This window comes from Callithrix jacchus, chromosome X, assembly GCF_049354715.1.
Source record: "Callithrix jacchus isolate 240 chromosome X, calJac240_pri, whole genome shotgun sequence".
NCBI classification, from domain to species: domain Eukaryota; kingdom Metazoa; phylum Chordata; class Mammalia; order Primates; family Cebidae; genus Callithrix; species Callithrix jacchus.
In genome coordinates, this window is record NC_133524.1 from 31,067,866 (window position 1) to 31,089,969 (window position 22,104).

Here is a 22,104-nt window from a genome sequence, read left to right on the forward strand (position 1 = left end):
TGGTAGAAGAGAGCCAGCAGCAGGATTAAAGATACAGGAATTAAAATAATCTTTAGAGTAAGATGGATATTATTCTTGTTCAGAGAAATGAAGTGGATTCACTAGAAACGGGATTCACTTCCAGTCACCCAAGATAAACCATTAAAAATCAAGAAAAACAATTCATAATTTAAACTATGAGAATGAAAATAATGTAATTACCAAAACTGTTCACATTAACATAGTATGATCCATGCCCTCTCGAGACTCACCTTGACCTGGGATAACACAATAGAGTTCAGATTCACTAAAAATTTAAGTTTTGAGATGTTTGAATCTGAAATAAAAGCTGAACATCAGTGTTTTATGTTTAAAAGTTATTTTAATAGGTTTAGTTTGTAAATAATGCTAATTTTTCCCTGTTGGAAATTTCTGAAGCATATTACTGGTTGTTGTTGTTGTTTTCATTATAGTTTACAAATTGATCATTGTTGAGTAGCAGGATAATGATAAAAGAGAAGAGGACTGGGAGTCGGAAGGTCTCAATGACAGATCTGGCTCTGATGCTAATTAATTGCAGGACTTTGCCTGAGTCATTTCATCTTTCCAGCCTTACTTTCCTCACCTACAAAACAAGGATAATAGGTCTACCGTACTTTTCTCACAGGGCATATATTGTGAAGATCAAACGTGTTCATGCATATGAAAGCCCTTTTACTCATATAAAATACTATATAAAGTACTTGGATGAAAAGACAGGAAACCTCTGTGAGAAATGTGGCTCCATCCCTTTCCAGGCATGTAGTTTGGGCAGGCTCCTTAACACTTCTATTCCTTAGTTCCCTCACCTGCTTAATGGGAACAATGTTCTCTAGCTCCTGAAGTTTTTATTCAGATTGAATTAGTTGTGAATAAAAGGTGAGAGCATACCTACTTGTTAATTGTGCCTTGATTTGACATTTATTCTGCCTATGAGTTCATTCTCTTATTTTCAACCTGGGGGAGATGAGTTTACTTGGATTGTTTAACATTAGATAGGATTCAGACTCTCAGGGTTAAAAGTCTTTTGCAGCTTTGCTCTTTGACTGATTGTCCCCAGGCCAGCAGCAGCAGCAGCACTTGGGAGCTTATTAGGAATGCAGAATTTCAGGCCCCAATCCAGACTTACAGAATTAAAATATGCATTTTGACAAGATCCACAGGTGCTGTATACACAATTAATTTTGGAAATCATGGTTTAACAAGCTATCCAATTGTTAGAAGGGGGTTCAAGGAGAGCAATGCATACACATACTGAAATCTTTGATGTTATTTCCTTCTGTTCGTTGTCCTTTGTCTTCAGTCCCCCATCTCTGTTTTACTATGAAAATAAAATGACTCAAAAAAGAGAAAAATAGAGTGCTAAGTTGAACACACTTCAAATGTTTTTGTGAAGTGATTTTATACTTGGGCGAGAATTTGCCCTTGTTCCTTCCTATTGTCAGTCATTAGATTTCTCTGCCTTGAATAACACTGTCAAGTTGCGGCCTTCTTATCCTCCCTACCCATCTATTCCTTAACTTGCTGCCACCATTAAAGGCACTATCAAAATGCACTGTGATAAGGAGAGTGTCCAAGTTCCTGCTCATTAACAAGCAAGGAAACTACAGGTCTACAGATTTTTCTGACGGTTTCTCAGAGGTTAAGGTGAAATGTAGAAAAATATTTAAGCAATTAATTTATAACTTTTTAATAGGCATTTAGAGGTATGCCATATTTTTAAAAGTAGGCAGAGAATAAAGTAGTCTGTTTCAATACATTTTAATAACAAACCACATTTCCTGATTCTACCATAGGCAAACGTTTTATTGTTTTGGCTTTTGTTTTTACATTTTTTATTTTAAGTCTTCCATTAGAAGACTGAGATAATTTGTTACTGTGGACACCAGTGGTATTTCAGCAATGAAGAGTTTGCAAGTTGCTGATGAAGGTAAGTTAAGTCCACCTTACTTCAGCCCAACATCTATAGCCTTTTACTAAATATAAAGAGAGGGATTTTGTCAGTGCTCCAAAGGAGAGTGATTTACAAGTTATCCAAAGTAAGTTCGCATCTTCTGTGCTGAAAAACATATGTCATGTGAATGAATATACAGGGAAGTTATCAGGGGAGCGTTTCCAAAGGAAGCCTGTAATTTTTTTAATTACTCTATTTCCTTCATTAAAAGTATCCCTTTGAAATGGCAAATGGTCCTTTAAACACAGCATCTAAGATTTTGATTTATGGAAAACGAGATGTTAGTTTAGTTTGACTTAAATGCCTTTAGGGGTAGCTATGATTTTAGCAGGAGTATATATTGCATTTATACGGAGGGCCTTACACACAACATTTAAAGATTTGTGTGTCCCTTGGAGATACAGGTGAGGGAATTGTTGCTTTTTACTTCGTGCTAACAGACCCAATTTTTCAATTTATAATTAAATAGCCCATGGTCATCTTGAGAGGTTGCTGGATCTGGTGCTATTCAAGCAAACTTTGAGGGAGTTACAGCAAATAAAGGCTAAGGAGATGATCACCTGAGAAATTAGGATGATTTCATACCTACCAGGGCTCTTAGAATGCAGTTAGCAGCGATTGTAAGCATTTTGTTTAGACATTGCTAAATAAAATCAAGGTTGAATAACAGAGTCTACAGTTATGGTCTGGCTAGAAACTTTAGAAAAGGAAATATATCAACGAATTTTTACAAACTGGCCAAAAAACAGGGGGAAAAATAAAATTTCAAACAAGAAGGCAAGCGTGACATATATGACATTACCTTGGATATTATGTGTGTATTTCACATCCTAAGTTAGATCATGGTCTTATTCTAGGTATAGGTATATTCTCTTCAAAAGAGTCCAGGATTATTGCAAAATAAACCCATAGATCATTCTTAAGGTTTCCAGTTTGCTAACCTTTTAACTTCTGGTTGTTGAGAGGAAAAATCCTAAATGAATAAGACTCCTTTGTGCTTTATACTCTTTGAAAAGAATAAGAAGAAAATTAAAAGGAAACAGGGAGATATTAAAGACTGCATCCTTAAAGAAAAGTAAGGAAAGAATGAAGGATGGATGGAATGTATGTAGGAAGGCAGGGAGACAGGCAACTTGAATGATCTGATGTGGTTCATTAAAAATTCATCCCATATCTTCTATAGTATTCTATAGTATTTTGTATTCTTATTATAAAAATAATGCACTAATATTGTTCTGTTTTAAAATATAGATAAACAATGCATAAAATGTTTTAACTTTATCACCTAAGGCGAGAATCACCACTGTTAACATTATCCATTGTTTTTTACAGTTCGTAAACACGATAAAAAATGTTCTGTAATGTAACAATTTATCTTAATGATATATGAGAAAGGTTTCCTTTATCACTGAACATTATTTTATAATTATATTTTTAAAAAATTTAATAGTATTCCCTTTACGAAGTTCTATGACTTTTTAAATCTACTCCTATTTGGGAATGTTTATGTTATTTCTAATTTTTTAGTGCTTAGAAATAGGGCTGATATCAACATTGCTGTACCTCAGTGGTTTTCAGCCAGGATTGATTTTGTCCACCAGGGGATATCTGACCATATCTGGACAGATTTTTGATCTCCAGATATTTCCGTATAATAAGGGGTGGGGGGTGGGAGGAGATGCCACTGCCATCTAGTGAGTAGAAAACTCTATTTCACAAAATTATTGAAACCTACATGAGATCACTAACTGTGCTCATGAAAAAGAAATATTTTCACTATAAACCATAACACTGTTTTTATCTACTAAGTATTGCTCAAAGTTTTGTTGAAAATTTTTTTTTTTTTTTTTTAATTTTTTATTGGATTATAGGTTTTGGGGTACATGAGCAGAGCATGCAAGACAGTTGCGTAGGTACACACATGGCAGTGTGCTTTGCTTTTCTTCTCCCCTTCACCCACATTTGGCATTTCTCCCCAGGCTGTCCCTCCCCACCTCCCCCTCCCACTGGCCCTCCCCTTTTCCCCCCAATAGACCCCAGTGTTTAGTACTCCCCTTTCTGTGTCCATGTGTTCAAGCAGGAATATGTGAAAGTTTTCATAGGTGACATTCTGAACAAAAAGAATGACTTAGCAAAGGTGAATATTCCAAATATTCATTATCAAAAATGATCCCTCAAAAATATTAACTTCTCAAAAAGAAGTCATTTTCTTACCTATCTTTAATACCTTGCCTTTACCTTCAAGAAATAGATACAATCTGATTAAGCAAATACTTGTTATTTTTGCCTTCTATCTTGTTTCCTTAGTCAAACGAGGTTTCTCAACTTAAGAACTGATTTCTAACTCATTGATACCATGCTCTGTATGTGTTTCCTGTTCCATCATTTTCTTTACTTTTTCTTTTTTCATGCTTTCTTTCAGTTTATTTTGCTATTATATTTCTAACTTCTTGGGATGTGTGTTTAGTTCATCAATATTCTTTTTTATAATACTTAAATTTAAAACTATACCTTTTCATCTAAATATTCATTAGCGTCACCTAGCTTGTATTTAAACTGTTTATATTATTTCCTTCAACATATTTTATAAACTCTAGTATCAAAATTTTGAAGCTGATTTTAAAAATTGACACAATATGTAGTGAATTTTTAAGAAATGTTTTATTTGTGTTTGCTAAGAATGAGTACTCTGTAGATATTGGGTACGAGTTGTATACATATATATCCATTAGGTAAAGTTTGCTAATCACAGTTAGATCTTCCCCATTCCTGGTGTTCATTTGTAATTTTTCACCATGGTTATGTATTTGTGTATTCTGTTGCCACTGATTTTTGTCTCATTTGTTTTGAATCTATATTATTTGGTGCATATAAATTTCATTTTATACCTTTCTCATGAAAACATGGTATATAATGATATGACATTGTTAGTAAAAAATGTCTTTTTTTAAAAAAAAGCCTATTTTATGTAATATTAATACATGTGGATGGGCTTTCTTGAATTAGGTATTTGTAAGCTAATTTATTTCTTATTTTATTTTCAGATTTTCTTTAACCTTATGTTTTATATGACTTTATTAAATACAGCATATAGTTGAATTTGGTTGTTTTTCAGTCTGATGATCTCTGCCTTTTAAGCAGAGCAGTATATATATATATATATATATATATATATCTTAATGTAAATTTTGGTAGCTAGGATTAGATATATATCTATATTTCAGGACTTTATAATTTTCCCACTGATTTTAATTTTTTGTTTTTCTCCTTTCTTATCTTCTTTTTGGAGGGGTGCTATTAACATCTTTATCTTTTCTTATTTTTTCATTAACTCACTTGAAAATTACAGTCTATTTCTATTCTTTGTTACTCTAGAAATTATAATAATATGCCAAATTTATCAAATTATGAATTTAATACTTCTAAAGTCCTTCTGGAAAAGCTAAATACTCTAAAACAGCTTAATCCCATTAACACCGTTCCTAATATACATTATGGTTTACATACATTTTCATTCTAATTTTTAATAACATGAAATACAGACATAATTATTATAACTTTACATTTAGTCACTGTTCGTTTAGATTTATCACTTTTACAATTGCCCTTATTTTTGTATCTCAGAACTTCTGTCTGAGATTACATTCTTTCTCTCTGAAGTAACTTTCTCAAAGTTTTTCAAAGAAATTAGGAGCTACTATTGGTAAACTGTCCCATATTTGTTTGTTTGTTTCATTGTTTTGGTCTGAAATGTCTTCATTTTGACTTCATTCTTTATAGTTATTTTCCCTTGATACAATTTTAGGTTAAAAGTCATTTTATTTTAACACTCTGAAATCTCATTCCACTATCTCTTTCCTCTGTGTTTTCTCTATAGAAGTCATTCTGTTATGTCTTTGGAGGTCTTTTGCTATGTTGCTCTTAGTATTTTTCCTTTGTCTTTAGTGTCCTTTGTCTTTAGTGCATTTCCACTCTGATGTGTCTAATTACAGAGTCTAGTATTTATCCTGTGAGGAATTTATCAATCTTCTCAAATCTATAGTATGATGTCTTTACTGTGTTCTGAAAATTTTTCAGTCTTTATACCTTCAAATATTGCTCCTGACACATTCTCTTCCTTCTCTCTTCTTGCCATTGTGATTACATGTACGTTATATCTTCAAACACAGCCTTGCATGCCCCTTACCCTCTCTTTCATATTTTATACCTAAATGGAAAATTTATACTGAAAAGATTCCATATAATGTATTCTGAATTAGCTACAATTCACTAATTTTCTCTTAAGTCATATCTGCTGGTAAACGCGTTCATGACATTCTTAAGTTTGCTTACATTATTTTTCTTTTCTAGTAGTCAGGCTTGATTATTTTTTAAATGGGATAGATTTTTTTAAAAATATGTTCCCTGTTGATATTTTCAAACATATTTTTTAATATAGTAATCACAGTGAAGTTTTTGTTTATGACTAAAATGGAGTAATCAAAGTCATTTTATGCTTCTAACTTAAATAACTAAATTATTGGACACAATGATAAAGACAGGTTGCAGGAGGGCAGGGTCTCTGGTGAAGGCCCACCCTCAAGCCTGGACCCACAGCTTTACATGAAGATGGGCATTCCTCTTTTCATGCCCAATTTTTGCCTTTTGGCCACACCTCCCTATTCTGTGCCCATATAAACCCCAAGCTTCACAAGCAGAAGAGCAAGAAGAGTGGCAGAGGAGCGCAGCAGAGGAGAGAAGAGAAGGAACATCTTAACACTGAGAGGAGTTCGGCTGGGTACAGACAATCAGAGAGTAGATGGGCTAAGGGATGGCCGAACTCCAGGAGAAGACCATCTTCCCACTCCATCCCCCTTCAAGCTCCCCATCCATTTGCGGAGAGCCAACTCCATTGCTCAATAAAATCCCCCACATTCACCATCCTTCAAGTCCATGTGACCTGAGTCTTCCTGGACTCCAGACAAGGACCCAGGTACCAAGAGGACAGGGTGTAAAAGGTTGTCACCCTAACTCTCCACTGAGATGGCTAACACTTAGCCATCTGTGAACAGCAACTGCTAAAAGAGCATTAATTGTAACACACTCCTAGACACCACCCTGGGGCTGGAGCCCAAAAGCACTCACCCCAGCTCCTGCACCTGTCCATCTGCGTCCCCCACCTCCCATAAGGCAGCCAAGCAAACGAGCCATACCCTTGTCACAAATCCTGCGAGGGAGTGAGGGAACTCTTCAATCTCAAAAATATATGAAACAACAGGTTTCAGACATTGTAAAACAGGAAGCACAGTAACGTGATCTCTGAGAGAAGAGAAATAAATGAGGTAGTCCAAATTCACTGCCTGGAGTTAACTTCATGGACCCAGTGCAGGGAGGGAGAATTCAAACAGAGCTTGTATTCTCCCTGAGTTGAAGAGATGGACTAAAAATTCAGAAGAGGCCAAGATAGCTAGAATTTGCAGGGTAGAATAACAGAAAGAAGAGCACTGGAAAGGAGAGAGCTCCAGAGATCTAAAGAGCACATCCTTCCAGTCTCCATTTAATAACTGGTTAGCACATGCATGTGAGGAGCTACCCAAGGCTAGGGAAAGAACCATATAAGAAGCAAATGGGTGAAACAATCCCCAGAGCTCACACAGGGCGTGAAACAGTTTATGTGCCCACCACTGGCGTGGAAAAACTTATTATTTCCCAGCACATTTAGGTAGAGGACTCAAGATAACCCTAGTAACTTAGCAGCAAAAAAAATAAATTAGTCCCAGACTCAACATTTTACTGGTTCTAACATAGCTTTTAAAAAAACCTTAGAAGAATCACACTCTTTTGAAATAATTTACCTGTGTTCCAGAAAAAAAAAACTTAAAAATATTTCTAAGCGTACAAAAATATCCAGTTCCCAAGAAGGTAATCATAACATCTGGCATGCAGTAAAAAACCACTAGGCATGCAAAGAATCAGAAGAACTTGGCTGATACTATGCAGAAAAATCAATTAATAGAAACAAAAGCAGAAATGACACAGATGATGGAATGAGTAGACAAGGACATTAAAATGGTTAAATTAACCATATTCCATATATTTAAGTAAAGAGAGAAAGCATTAGTGTATGAAGGAGAGTAATGAAATATATTTTCTAAAAATCAAAACTGAACAAACAGATACTTAAAAAAAAAAAAACAACTCTGAGATGAAAAGAACACTGAATGGAATTAACAGCAGATTTATGCACTTACTGCCAAAGAAAAGATTTGTGATTCTGAAAAAAACAAAAGAAACTATCTAAAACTAAACACAGAGAGGAAGAACACAGGAAAAAAAATAAAGCATTGGTGAGCTATAGACAACTGCAAGTAGCCAGATATATGTCTAATTAGAGTCCCCAAAGGATAGGGGAAGGGGTTGGAGAAACATTTTTTTAAAATAATAGCAAAATTGTTTCGAGTTTGTTTTAAAAAGGAAACTATAAGCCACAGACCCAAGAATCTCAATAAGAGACAAAAGGGACAAGAAATATAGAAACACTAAGCTACATCATAATCAAATTGTTCAAAACACGAAATAGAGATAAAATTTTGAAAGTAGCAGGGGAAAAAAGACCCATTATGTACAGATGAACAAAAAATGATGAGATTTCTCATAAAAACAGTGCAAGCCAGAAGATAGTGGAACCATGTATGTAAAAGGCTAAAAGAAACAAAAAGTCAACAGTTGTGGGGGTGGAATGAAGAAAACAGGCTGACTCTTATCCTGAGGGTTCCAATTCAGTACAGAAAGAACATCTAGTAAAATTTTCAACTAAGAAGGACACCAAAGTTTGTCTTGTCCCATTTTCCTTATTTATTTGTTAAAAGTTCAAGTTAGACTATACTGATAAATACTTAGAACAATGGAAAACTCATTACTCTGTTTATCTCTCTGGATTCCCATGTTCCCTTAGAAATTTTGTGTGGCAATTTTGTATTCTTTTGACGGTAGTTTTGTGTATTTCATTCCTTTTCAGTGGGAGGATGGTCTAACTTAGCAACTCTATATTCTGGCAAAGGAATCAGTAACTTTCATGGTAAATCTCCATTTCATTACATAGTATTTTAAACATTTTAGCATTTAAAGCCCATAGATTATAAAATTACTGATATTCATAATATCAAAAAACAGATAAAATTGACTATACCACAAAAAGCACAAAATATGGAAAACAAAGTAATATAGGTGTACTCTTCATTCCCTTGTAATATAGCACTACATTCTACATTGTCTATCAAGGACCTCATCTACTGTGTGTGGGTAGGACAGTCTGAATGTGAAAACGGCATGCAATTGATCATAAAATTAAAACTTCATAAAGCTTAATTTACTCCTCATTTTATGTTAAAAAATAAACTTTAATATAGTTCACACTAATTTCCGTGGGTCGTATTATTGAAAGTTGAACCACATGAAATTGTTTTTGAAATCAAAAGTGGTTACATATTGGCAATCACATGGGGTTCAACTTAATCCTATTTCAAAAGCCAATGATATAATCAAAAGAGCATAAAATTGGGAAGCAAAACTTTGATCTCACCTTTTAGGTATCCTTGGAGTTTTGAGATATTAATTTGCATCTCTAAAACTCTGGAATATTGGGAGATTTAAACAATAGGACTTTCTTAAAATGTTTACCAAATTCTGGCACAGCAGGAAATTGGTAGACCACAATGGTTAAGACGGTTATCCTAAGAATCAGCCAACTGTGAGATCAAACCCTGATTCTATTGTCTACTAGATGTGTCACTTTGAGAAAATTCCATAAACACTCTGTACCTCAGTTTCCTCATCCATAAAACAGAAATACTAAAAATATCTACACCTTAGGGTTGCAATAAAGATTTAAGGCATATGCTTATAAAATGCTTAGAAAAGTGCCTAGCTCATGTTAAGCAAATAGGTATTCACATTTTATTATAGCAGAAATTCATTTAAAAATTGGCAGCTTTCCTTTGCCTTGCTTAAGTGGACACAATCAAGAAATGCAAACAGGAGCAAAATAAATGAACTAGAATCCAACAACATTACTGTAAAGAAGAGACATCTGGAACCACAATCATAATAGACTAAACATTCATACTTATAAGAAGGCAAAAGAATATAATGGTAACAATTATGTGTGAATGTAGGAAATGGCTATGCAGAAGAGTAGAAGCCACCCTAAACATGTTCACTTGCATCAGGTAGAAAGTCAAACAGCTGCTTTACTTAGAACTTTTCAGTAATACTCTTCACTTTGCCAATATAAAAATACGGTGCACTGAATTGTTGAAATCCTCTGTTCTTTCTCCACATGGCTTCCTCTCCAAGGAAAATGTAGCATAAGGAGCTCACAGTTAGAGTTACTATCAAAAGCTAGGCAAGCAGAGAAATATTTATGCCACTATTGCATACTACAATTATGGAACCCAATAGCACCCTTAGGCCAAATGTTAAATCCTACGGTTTGAAATGTTTGCCCCAACTTTGTCTTAGACTCTCACACAGATTTTGTAGTTTCATAACCTCTCTCAGAGGTTCCCATACTTTCTTGATTCATGGTACCCTTCGTCTTTTCAATGTTTTCATGGTTCCCTAGGTCAAAAGAAATGCCTAATAGTTCTGTTTCTTAAGTAAAATCATAACTACTTGATAAGTATTTTATATCCTAACAATTTAGCTATTTGAAAAATAGTACTCATAAGTGTTATAAAAATTATTTTCACAATTACTTACCAATGGGATAGCTATGTCTGTTGGTCACTGCACAGATTCTCAAACTTTGGAATCAGACTGGACACTTACTTTCATTTCCTGTTTCACACTGATTTTTGCACAGAAGCTGCTTTTCATCATGACTGCCAGAAGGCCAGCTTTGCAAAAAACAATATGACATCATCAAAATGAATGTAACTCACCCTGTTTCTCACAGATGTCACTGAGTTTTCCTTGAAATTTTAAATTATTCCATGGTGCTTCTGCAAGTTTGCTGTGGTACTCAAAGACACCTTAGCACACAGTTTGGGGACCAGGGATTTATATCATTTCCTATACATTTGAAGCTATTCGAAATAGTTATCCATTATGTACAGACTGTTTTGTATGGTTCTATCATTTTCCACCTTTCAGGGCGCTTTTATTACGAAGAAGGCTATATGATGACATTTGTTTAAGTAAATGTGAAGAGCTACATCATCATAAAATATTTATTGAGATTTCATTGTATGTAAAGGGAATTGAGGGAGGAAAGAATAATTATATAATCCTCAAGAAGTTTAGTGTGTTTGGCTACATGGTTTATACATATGTGATCAGAATGTTATTTCTTCGTTGAACTTTTTAAATATCTCCCCTGTATTTCTGATATACAGTCTTTCACACTTCGAGTTCCTTTCCTTATTCCTGCTAATCCCTTATCTCTTTCTGATACCACTATCTTTGACTCCCTGTTCCCCATCCTCAAGTATAATCAGCTCACCACCACCCTAATAAGCTCTGATTCCCAACTCCATATGTTTACTCATGCATGCTATTTTCTGTCCCATGGAATAAATTTCTCCCCATACTTCACATATCAAACTCTCATTCATTCCTCTATCCCACCTCAAATATTTTTCTTAATGAAATTTTTCCCTCTCCTTACTCTGATCACTCTTCCTTTTTCAGGAAAAATTACACATCATCTCCTATCTCATCTCATAATATTCAGTAGGTGTGCCTATCTTACTCTCAGCATTCTGTAAGAGAAGAATTAGCAGCATGGAGGAATGGATGGATGGATAGATGGAGAGACAGAGAGAGAAAGATAAACAGACAGTCATACATGGGATTTCTGAAAGGGATTTTGCTTTTCACGATCATCAAGGGGAGTTGGTTAAAGAGTATCTATGGAGCAGTTATTTCTGTGTCTGATACTGAAGCTTGAAGCCTGAAGAAAAAATCATCCAAAAGATATTGGGGGAGGACGTTAGGGGAAACAAGAGCAAACCGGAATCTGAAAAGCCGAGATAGAACTGGTGGGAACTTACCAGAGCTTAGGTGGATCTCTCACCACCTCAGTCTTCCAAGTTCTACAACAAGAGTGTCCTGCAGGAAAAGCTGGTGTCCAGAATCACAAAGCTAAACATTCATCTGGCCAGAGAGAGAAGCTGAAGGAGAATCTGGAAAGGCTCTCGGTCCAGCTGGTACCCCACACCAACCCCGAAAGCTCACATAAAAGCTTATGTGCTACACTGACTTTTAAAGCATGAAATGAAGTTGGTAGCTGCTGTACTTCTACCTTCCAAATCTCACAGAATATGTCTCTTGTGGCTCACACTAACCTGGGCCTATGTAGAGAAGGAAATTCCGGGAAACACAGTTCCTACTTGGCTAAGGCAACAAGCATAAATCCACCACAGCCTTTAAGAGCACTTGTTCCACTGTCAGTTGTTTAGGTGCCAGCCTTTGACACAAGAATATGTACTCCTTAAGAGCACGGACCACATCTCACTCATAATGACATGGACAGGAGGCAGGGAAATACTAGGTAGAAAAGGGCGAGGTCCCTGGTGAGGGGTCCACCCTCAAGCCTGGAACTGTGGTCCTAAATGAGAACCTGACTTCCCCATTTTCCCACCTGAATGTTGCCTTTTGTCCCACCATGTCCCCTATTCTGTGCCTGTAAAACCCCAAGTTCCACTGGCAGAGCAGCAGAGTGGTGCAGCACAGTAGGACAGCACACAGAAGAGAGAAGCATCTGAATGTCAAGAGGTGAAGAAGCAGCTGGACACATCGGAAACTATGGTTGGAAAGGAGTTTGGATAGGAACTCTGGACAGTTCAGAGAAGAAGCAGCTGGACATCAGAGACTATAGTTAAAGAGAAGTTCGGCCCTAAATGAAAGTCCATCCCCAGCCTAACTCCAGAGGAGAAGGTCCTTCCCACTTTCCCTTTCCAGCTCCCCATCCTGCTGAGAGCCACTTCCACCATTCCACAAAATCTCTTCATTCACTGTCCTTCAAGTGCATGTGACCTCATTCCTCTTGAGCACTGGACAGGAACCTGGATGCAGGTGCAAGAGGCTGTTGCACTGACTCTCCACTGAGCTGTTTAACATTTATGCTATCCACAGATGGCAAAGCTAAAAGAGCACACTGTAACACATGCCCTCTGGGGCTCCAAAAGTTGCAGGCAACCGCTGGACCCAGTGCAGGGTTCATTCCTTCCGTCGCCCAAAGGCACTCGCCCCTGCGCCTGCACCAGCTCACCTGCGAGCTCTCCCTCCCACAAGGGGTTTGAGTGCTGCAGGCTGAGTAAGCAAGCCACCCCTTCACAAGTCTTGCAAAGGGATCAAGGGAACTATCCCATCCCAATAATATACTCCCACTGCTGCATACAAAATCTGACACATAATAAGGACTCACAGATGTTTGCCAAATGGATGAATGAACAAACAAATGAAGGAATGAATGAAAAAAGATGATTAACGCCACTAGTACACGGTAAGTACTAAATATTTGGTCATATAATAAGGTAATAAGCAGAAAGAATCTCCTGGGTTTTTTTCCAAAGGCAAAAACGTAAACATATTTTATATAGCATAATCCCTTTAGGATGAGGTGAAACTATTTAAGCCTATCAAAATGTTATCATGTATATAGAACTTTCAAATGCACCAATTGTGTTTGTAAAAGGTATCTAATTTGATGACTTATTACTTAGTTAAACATAACAGAGTCATCACATTTCTGGAGAAGCATAAAAGCAAAAATATTTTCTTTTTTTTATTATACTTTAAGTTCTGGGGTACATGTGCAGATCTTGCAGGATTGTTGCATAGGTATACACATGCCATGGTGGTTTGCTGCCTCCATCCCGCCATCACCTACATTAGGTATTTCTCCTAATGTTATCCCTCCCCAAAAATATTTTTGAATGAGATTCAAATAAATAATAAAAATAAAAATTAATGTTGACATTATATACCAATTTTTCATGCAATTTCTTTATGTTTATAGAAATTATATTTCAGAACACACTATCAGAAAAATGAAGACGAATACTGCCATCATGTCTTTGTTTTCATTTCTATTTATCACAACTTGTTCTAAAATTAATTCAATCCTTCGTCCTCTGTTTCAGCTCTGTTTGGCCTATTTTAAGCCTCAAAGGATCACTATCACGATTATCCCATAATTTTCAGTCTCCAAAGGCATCATTATCTATAACCTATACCCACCTGCAATCACAACATTAACAACTTACAGTAGGAAAAAACCCCAACTCTATATAGAACAGCATCCTTCATAGAGAAGCTTTAAGAATAGGGATCCAAAGTAAACTTATTCTGATCCTTCTTTTCATGGAAGCAGAATTGACACCCTTCCTGGCACAATTATGGTCACAAATAGTCCTCAGAATATATGTAACCTTTTACTTTTCCTGTATGTTATTAATTTCCTACAAAAACAAAAATTCAACAATGGCAAAACACTTGATTGTTCACATTTGTCAAATGTGAACAATTATGGCAATTATATGAGAAAATTTAATTTTACTCTAAACAGACTAACCATATCCTTGGTAAACATGGTTTCATTTCTATATGAAATCATGGAATTGTTCTTTATTCATCTAAAAGCCCTTTGGATTACCCTTTATTTCACTATCCTGGTGACGTTACAAACCCTGTTTTATTTTTAAATTGATGAGTCAATCCTTATAAAGCCTGAACACTTTTTTCAAAAAATCTTTACAAGTAAACTCATTTTCTAAAAGTTTTGGCTCTGAGTCTTTAAATAACAAGAGGAAAGTAAAATTTAATAAATGACAACTATGGCATACACATAGGTTATAAGGCAGTCATTCTTATTCTCATTTATAGGTGAGAACATTTAGGATCATAAATGTTAAATATCTCCTTAAGACTGAACAGCTAATAAATTACAAAGCCATCGTTTTAACTCAAGATTATAACCAGTTAAAATGACAAAGCTTGTATTCCCTCGATTATGTCCCAATCTGCGATTACTACACAAGAATTTAAGGATTCAAGATGAATGTTAGAGAGACATATCAATTTTTGCCAGGCATTTTGCATTAACCTTAGACACAGTCATCATTTACTCATTATATGATTAAACAAATATTTATTGAGTTCCTACTATGTACCAGTCACTGCTCAAGATGCTAAAGACATAGTGATGAACAAGACAAAGACCTTATTTAGCTTCCATGCTAGTGGGAAAAACAGATGTAAGCACAGAAATGAAATTGGTATTAGGTAACTAAAGAGAAATATCACAAATTTAAAGGGTAAAGGGCAAAAGAAGTGTTGGGGTTCAAATCAGGGTTCAGAAATAAGAATGGGCTAAGGAGGTGCCTATAAATATTAACATAATTCCAGTAATTAATCTTCTCTCATTATAGAGAACTAAAAGTATTCCAAATAATGTTCTCATCTGTGCTCAATTGCTTTATAAACAGAAATTACTTGGGGTTCCTATAAAATAATCATTGAGAAAGACTAGAAAAGAGCAAGATTGTAGAGCAATAATAATAAGTCTTTCAAGAACTGCATTGACCTGACAGTATTCTCCCTCTAGTATCAACTTGGATCATATTTAAGTGTAGGAACTCTGGCCTTCCCAGTTTAGAGATCATCACTCCAACTTTACAACTGTCATTCCCATTGATCCTGTCCTAAAATATGATTCCCATTAAAAATAATTTTAAGACACTTTCTACTTTTGTTTCAAATGACAGACTCCTACAAAGTCAGACATATTTTTTCTTTTCCTTTTTTCTGCCCTTAACAGTCTTAATATTAACATACAGAATCATATGAATTAAACATTATTTTCATCATGAGTGGGTTTAAAAAAATCAGTAAGAGAAAAAAAATGTAACACTGACACTGTGGTGGAAATGAGATTGAGGATAATTCCTATTTTGATGTTGTTTACCAAGAAGGCAATACAGCAAAGTGATCAGAACTCGAATGAGTTCTAGAGTCAAATTACCTGTGTTCAAATCCCAGATCTCTTGGTAATTTGCTTAAAGAAGGAGGCAAATTACTAGACCTTTTGGGTTTCTCACAGGTGAATGGGTATCATGATCGCACATGCCTCATATGTTCATTCCAGAGACTGAGTAAGATAAAAATGTGGTATTTTTAGTGCAGCACCAGGCACTTAAAAACACACTCCAGATATATATTATGGGATATTATTTTCACCATTTATAAATAGGTAGGTTTAAAGACAAAAAATATGTTTCTCACTTCATCTGGAAGATTTTTTGTATATTTCAAGGCACATCTTTAACATCATCTTTCCCGTCAAGTTTTTCATGGTCCCCCAGGTACTATCTTCTTGTTCTCCTATAGCATTTTATTCCTAATTCTATGTTATAATTGTAATATGGTGCAGTCAACTCTCTTTCCAATTGTCTTAAGTGAAACTTCCTGGACGCAAACCCTAAGATAAATATTCAGGTGCCACTGATTTACTTCAAAAGTACTCCCAGGGGAAACTAGACAGGGAAATCGGGACAGCAGGAAAGAGAAAGCCAAAGGTGTGATCTTAGGTAAAGACCCACACTCTCATCCTGATCCCATGGAGAGCTCTGGAGCATATATTACACCTCAGAGTTTGTCCATTACACCTACAAGGTGAGGAAGCTGAGCTTTCATACTGCCCCATCTGCCAGTCATTGGCTAAGGGGATGAGGTAGGGCATCAACTCCCAGGCATTCCAACACTCTGCAGGAAATGCTTTGAAGAAGGTCATAGGTGACAGTCATTAAAGATAAAGCACAAAGAATATAGGCCATGGAAACACACAAGTAAAGGAGGGGAGGGAGAATCTGGGTGTAGCACCGACAGTGTCTGACACATAGTCCTTTCTTAAGGAACCCCTGCTATTTTAATGACCTTATCTCCAGATCCCCTACACAGCCTGGTTCTGTGGCTCAATGCCAAGAGGGGTTGGTCTTGGAAGTGCCTTGTTTTAGTAAATAGCATTCAAACTTAGGTAACCAGAGTTTCTCTGGTCTCAGCCTGGAATAATGCTGACATGCCCTGAAGGGGTCTTTGATGGCTAACATTCCTTCTGCTGCTGCCTGGAGTTGTTGCCAGAGAGTACAACAATCCTTGGGCAGATACTTTGCCACCCCTTTTGCCCCACTCCAGTATCTTTTCAACCTCTATGGTTGACTTCATGGTGCTGGCTGCCTGTTACGATCTGCTATAGCTTACACAGCATTATAAATCTGACTTCCTTCAGATCTTGATAACTACAGACACCTAGAGGGACACTTGTCTATACTCTTGTTTGAAAACTCACTACGCAATGCTTCTGCCTAAATCATAATCTCCATTCCACTCTAGTGGTTCCATTCAGGAAGAAGAAATTGCCTTTGTCCTTTACAATTAAAAATTTAAAAGCTCTGTCTCCTTCTCTAATATTCCTGTCATTCCACATGGAGTTGCATCATCAATATATCAGAGTATCAAAATCTTTCACCCGTGCCTTTTGTTTCACAGTTGGAATCTGTCTCAGACTATTCTTATTGTAAGAAAACATTCCAGAATTGAAAAACTTCTGTTTAAAATTCATCAGTATTTATATGTAACATATCTATATTTTAATGAAATTGTGCATAATATGTAGGCTTCAATGACATTTTCTGATCATATCATCATTCTTTATTATAAAATTAGAGACTCTCTCTGATAGTATATAAGAAAGGATCTGTTAGAATTTTTTTTTACTTTTATAAATTTAAGGGATATAAGCGCAGTTTTACAAAGACATATGAGGGAAATGTATTATGTAATTTAAAAATGCTAAAAACAGAAGTCTTATACAAAACTGTTGCTTGAATCTAGAATCCATAGTCATAACTGAGCACCCACGGATAAATTGATAGATTTAGATAACTAAATGGATAGGTGATTTCTATAATTTCTCTTTTGCTCCTTTGTCCATCATTTATTATACAATATTTATGAGCCCCTACTATTACGTGAGGCCCTGGGAATGAAACATGTTAACGAACACCAGAACTGCCCTTAAGGCATTGCAATCTAGTATGAAAGACAAACATGAAAAGTAATGATTATAATACAGTGATAAAAGTGCTATTTTTATAAAGCAACGGCAAGAGATAAGAGCACCAAATGTTGGCAACAACTAACTTTGTCTTGAATTTTCCACCATGGTCTGTTCAATTAGTGAACTAATGACTAACCCTGACTCAGCTCAGCCCACCCAGGCTGTTAGATTCTTCTTTCCCGCAACTCCCTTAGAATTCATCACATAATCCCATATTTCTTTATTTGCCTCCTCCCTAACTAGACTCTGAACTTCTTGAAGATAGGACTTTGCATGATCACCTTTGTATTCAAAGCATCAATCTTAATTTTTGGCACATTGTTGGTCTTCAATAAATGTTTGTTAAGTGAATAAATGAATAAATGAGTGAGCTGAACCATGGATGGAGAAGGAAGAATTTCATTGAAGTCTTTATGTAGAAATTTATATCTAAGCTACTCTGGATTGCATATTGTCTAGCTAAACTTCTGAAACTCCAAGCGAGGTTGAGAGGATAGCCTAATGTCATGGGTTGGCCCTAACTTTTTCTTTTTGTGAGCGCCAAAGTGCAGATTGGAAAAACCTGTCTCCACACACCATGCTAAAACTCTTTAGTGGCAGACGACAGCTGAATGTTTCGAAGCAACTTACAAGATGTCCTAGAAATAACTGGATATTTCCTCTATCAAGAAAATGGGCTTGTAAATGCTTGTTGTGTCCAATTCTGGTAATGTTCGGTTTTTAAAAATAATCAAGAAGGTTATTTGCCATCCCTACAGTGTCATTAGATGACTGCTGCCTCAGCCGTTTGCAAGCAATTATGGTGAGTTTTAAAATCAAGTAGCAGTGCCAGGGTGCAATTCTCTTGATTTCTCTTTTGCAGCTTTACTTCTTTTCTTAGTACTTTTGAATCCGTTTTTATGTGATTCTTGATGGGCTTTCTAAAGATTATTTGAGAATAAGAGTGTTCTACTGCTGACTTTCAGATACTCAAATAATTTTCTCTTTTTTGAAATAGAGTCTGAAACTTCTCTAATAATTCAAGCATCTGCATCATAGGGTTAGCTACACAGATAGTCATCCTACCCTGCTAAGTTTGATGAACTGTATTTTCCCCAAAGTCCTCTTTATTCTGTTCTAGAAAACTGTTAGTTTGGAAGACAGATGCCTTCCTGAAATCTTTGCTTAATGGTTCTAAAGGGAAAATTTAGGTTGAAAACTGCCAGATAACTCTTTTTTCTTTTTCCTCCAAAATAATCAAGATGTGAGTTCCAAGAGTCTGGGGGCTCAATACTCTCAAGTGGAGACAAAACCTGTCTTGTGTTCATTTGTAAAAAATAACTCCTTGGCAAGGTGTTTTGTCCCAGAAAGTCATTCCTGATAGACCCATGCTGTACAATATCAAATGAAACATTCAGCTGGCTTGTCCTGTTTTCATTCTCCCTTCACTTCTCAGTCCTTCATCCCCTTCTCTCTTTATCTGTTATCTTGAGCACTATCATTTGACCCAGTTGCCCTTTCCTGCTTCTAAGCTCACTTTCTGTGAAGAAGCCTGTTTGACTTTCTTCAATTCTTGTTTTGCAGAAGAACTCAAAAATATTCAAAAGAAACAATAGTCTAACTTTCCTAAGAAGTTAAATTTGATCATTCACCTCGTGAAAGTGACCTGCTGTGAGTGTATTCCAAGCTGCTAGGGCATATCCTATAAAAGAGAGTTCAAAGTTACTGGAAAAATAAGGAAAAATCATAAACTTATACTGATAGACTAAGAGTTATTCAGGAGCAGTTGGTGATCACACGGAGCTTTAAAATGCAATTAGCACCTGTCTTCTAAACATCTGGAAAACATGAATTGAAATGTGTATTTCAGAATCTGTAAAATGGCCTGGTGCTTTTTTTTTGAAGAGAAACATGATCATACATATAGAAAAGAATTTATTCTGTGGCAATATTCTTTATTGATATTTTCACTAGAAGCATACATAGCATACAACATGTTTTACTAAAAGAGACTTAATGGATTATTTAAACATATTGTAGTGTAGAAGATCATAGTATTATTTCACTATAGCAAAGGCCATACCAAGGCAAGTGGAGCTAGGTAGGACTCAGGACTCTCGATTCCTATTCCATGTTCTTCTCACTTTAAGAATTGAGTCAGTGAATTTGCTTGCTATTGGCTAAATTTGAGGTTTTTACACTGAGATCATTGGAAGGGGTTTGTAGATCTTCTGTAATTTCAAGTCCATTTCAGGACGTGTGCATTTTCCTCTGGGAGGAACATAGTTTTCAAAAGACACAATGGGGCAAGTTGGCTCAAGCCTGTTATTCCAGCACTTTGGGAGGCCAAGGCGGGCAGATCACCTGAGATCAGGAGTTCGAGACCAGCCTGACCAATGTGGTGTAACCCTGTCTCTACTAAAAATACAAAATTAGCCAAGCGTGGCGGGGCATGCCTTGTAAATCCACTACTCAAGAGGCTGAGACAGGAGAATTCTTTAAACCCGGGAGGCGGAGATTGCAGTTAGTCAAAATTGCACCATTGCACTCCAGCTTAGGCAACAAGAGAGAAACTCTTCCTCAAAAAAAAAAAAAAAAAAAAAAAAAAAAGACACACAGAATAGCCCATACCAGCCCCCTTCAAATGAGGTATAAAAACTTTTACACTAAATAAATTAAACTAAATAGATGTTTGCTTTGTTGTAATAAAAAAATCATGGATAAATATTTTGAACACTCTGTCCTCATTACTTCCCTCAGCTATCCACGTATGAAGCAGGTCTAGAGTTGGTTCTTCTTGTTAAACTTCTCTTTAAATACCACAGAGCAGTCATTCAAGAAGAAGACAAAAGACCAGGGACTTTTAAAAAAAGAAATGCTACACATTCTGATGTTACATAATTAATGTGTTAAGAGGTTGTCTTTCTTTTACATACTCCACCTATATATGTGGTTTCTATGTCCTCACCTATTGCCCCACTCACCTTCACCATCTTTTTACTGTAATGCCAAAAATCTAAACTGTAAGTGTACTGTGTCATAAGGCAGCTCTCTTAGGTGACTAATGACCTCTTGGCAAAAATCTTGATAAAGATTTTTTTGTTTGCTATTTTTTATTTCTCCATCTAAATTCCCTTACTATATGTTGTTCATTCTTATAGCATGATTTCTTTTTTGACAATTTTCTTTTCTCAGCTAATACAACATTATTCTCACTTCTGTTGCTCTGACTCCTATTTCTTCTCCCATCTGTTGATTCCAGATATCCCACAATCTTTAGTTCTTGACTGTCCTCATATACATAATATGTATATACATTCCCTCAAGGATTTCATCCATTCACATCCTTTCCTCTCCGTTGAGGAATCCCAAATGAGCCTCTCCAGCCTCTTTCCTTCTCTCTTATATTTCCAACTCATCAGATTGAAGGCCAGTTTATTATATATTTCTCCATCAAACATAGTCCATCTTCATATATCTTCAAAAGAAATGAATCTCTTGTTTACAAACAAAATCTCCCTTCTTACATTCCATGTGTCTGAAAATAGCACCAACTTTTCACCATCTCCAAACCAAGACATTCAAACTACTTTTTGACACTGTATTCCTTTTCACTGACAGGATCCAAGAACTATCCAAATCTCATTGTATTCCACACTATAAATCTTCTGCTTTCATTTTTAGTCAACAATTTTTTAAAGAATCCACTAGGTGCCAGATGATTTGGTAGGTGTCTTAGGGGGAACCAAAATGAACAAAACTGTTTTAGCCCTCTAAGAAATTACTATCTAACAAGGAACATGAAGCATGTTCACACATAGTTACCATGCAAGGCCTTAATGCCACTGGCAGTGCTACCCTTGGCTTCAGTCATGCATCGGTTATGCATGCCTTACTCCTATTGAATTTTGCCCAAACTCATACCAATCTGTAGAGTTTATTTTAGACTTTCTGTTCTGTGCATCTTAATTTTTTTATTTATTTTTACTTTTCTACATGTGGTCCTTCCAACTTCATGACTTGTTTGTTTCCCTCTCTTCTGGACTTACATGGA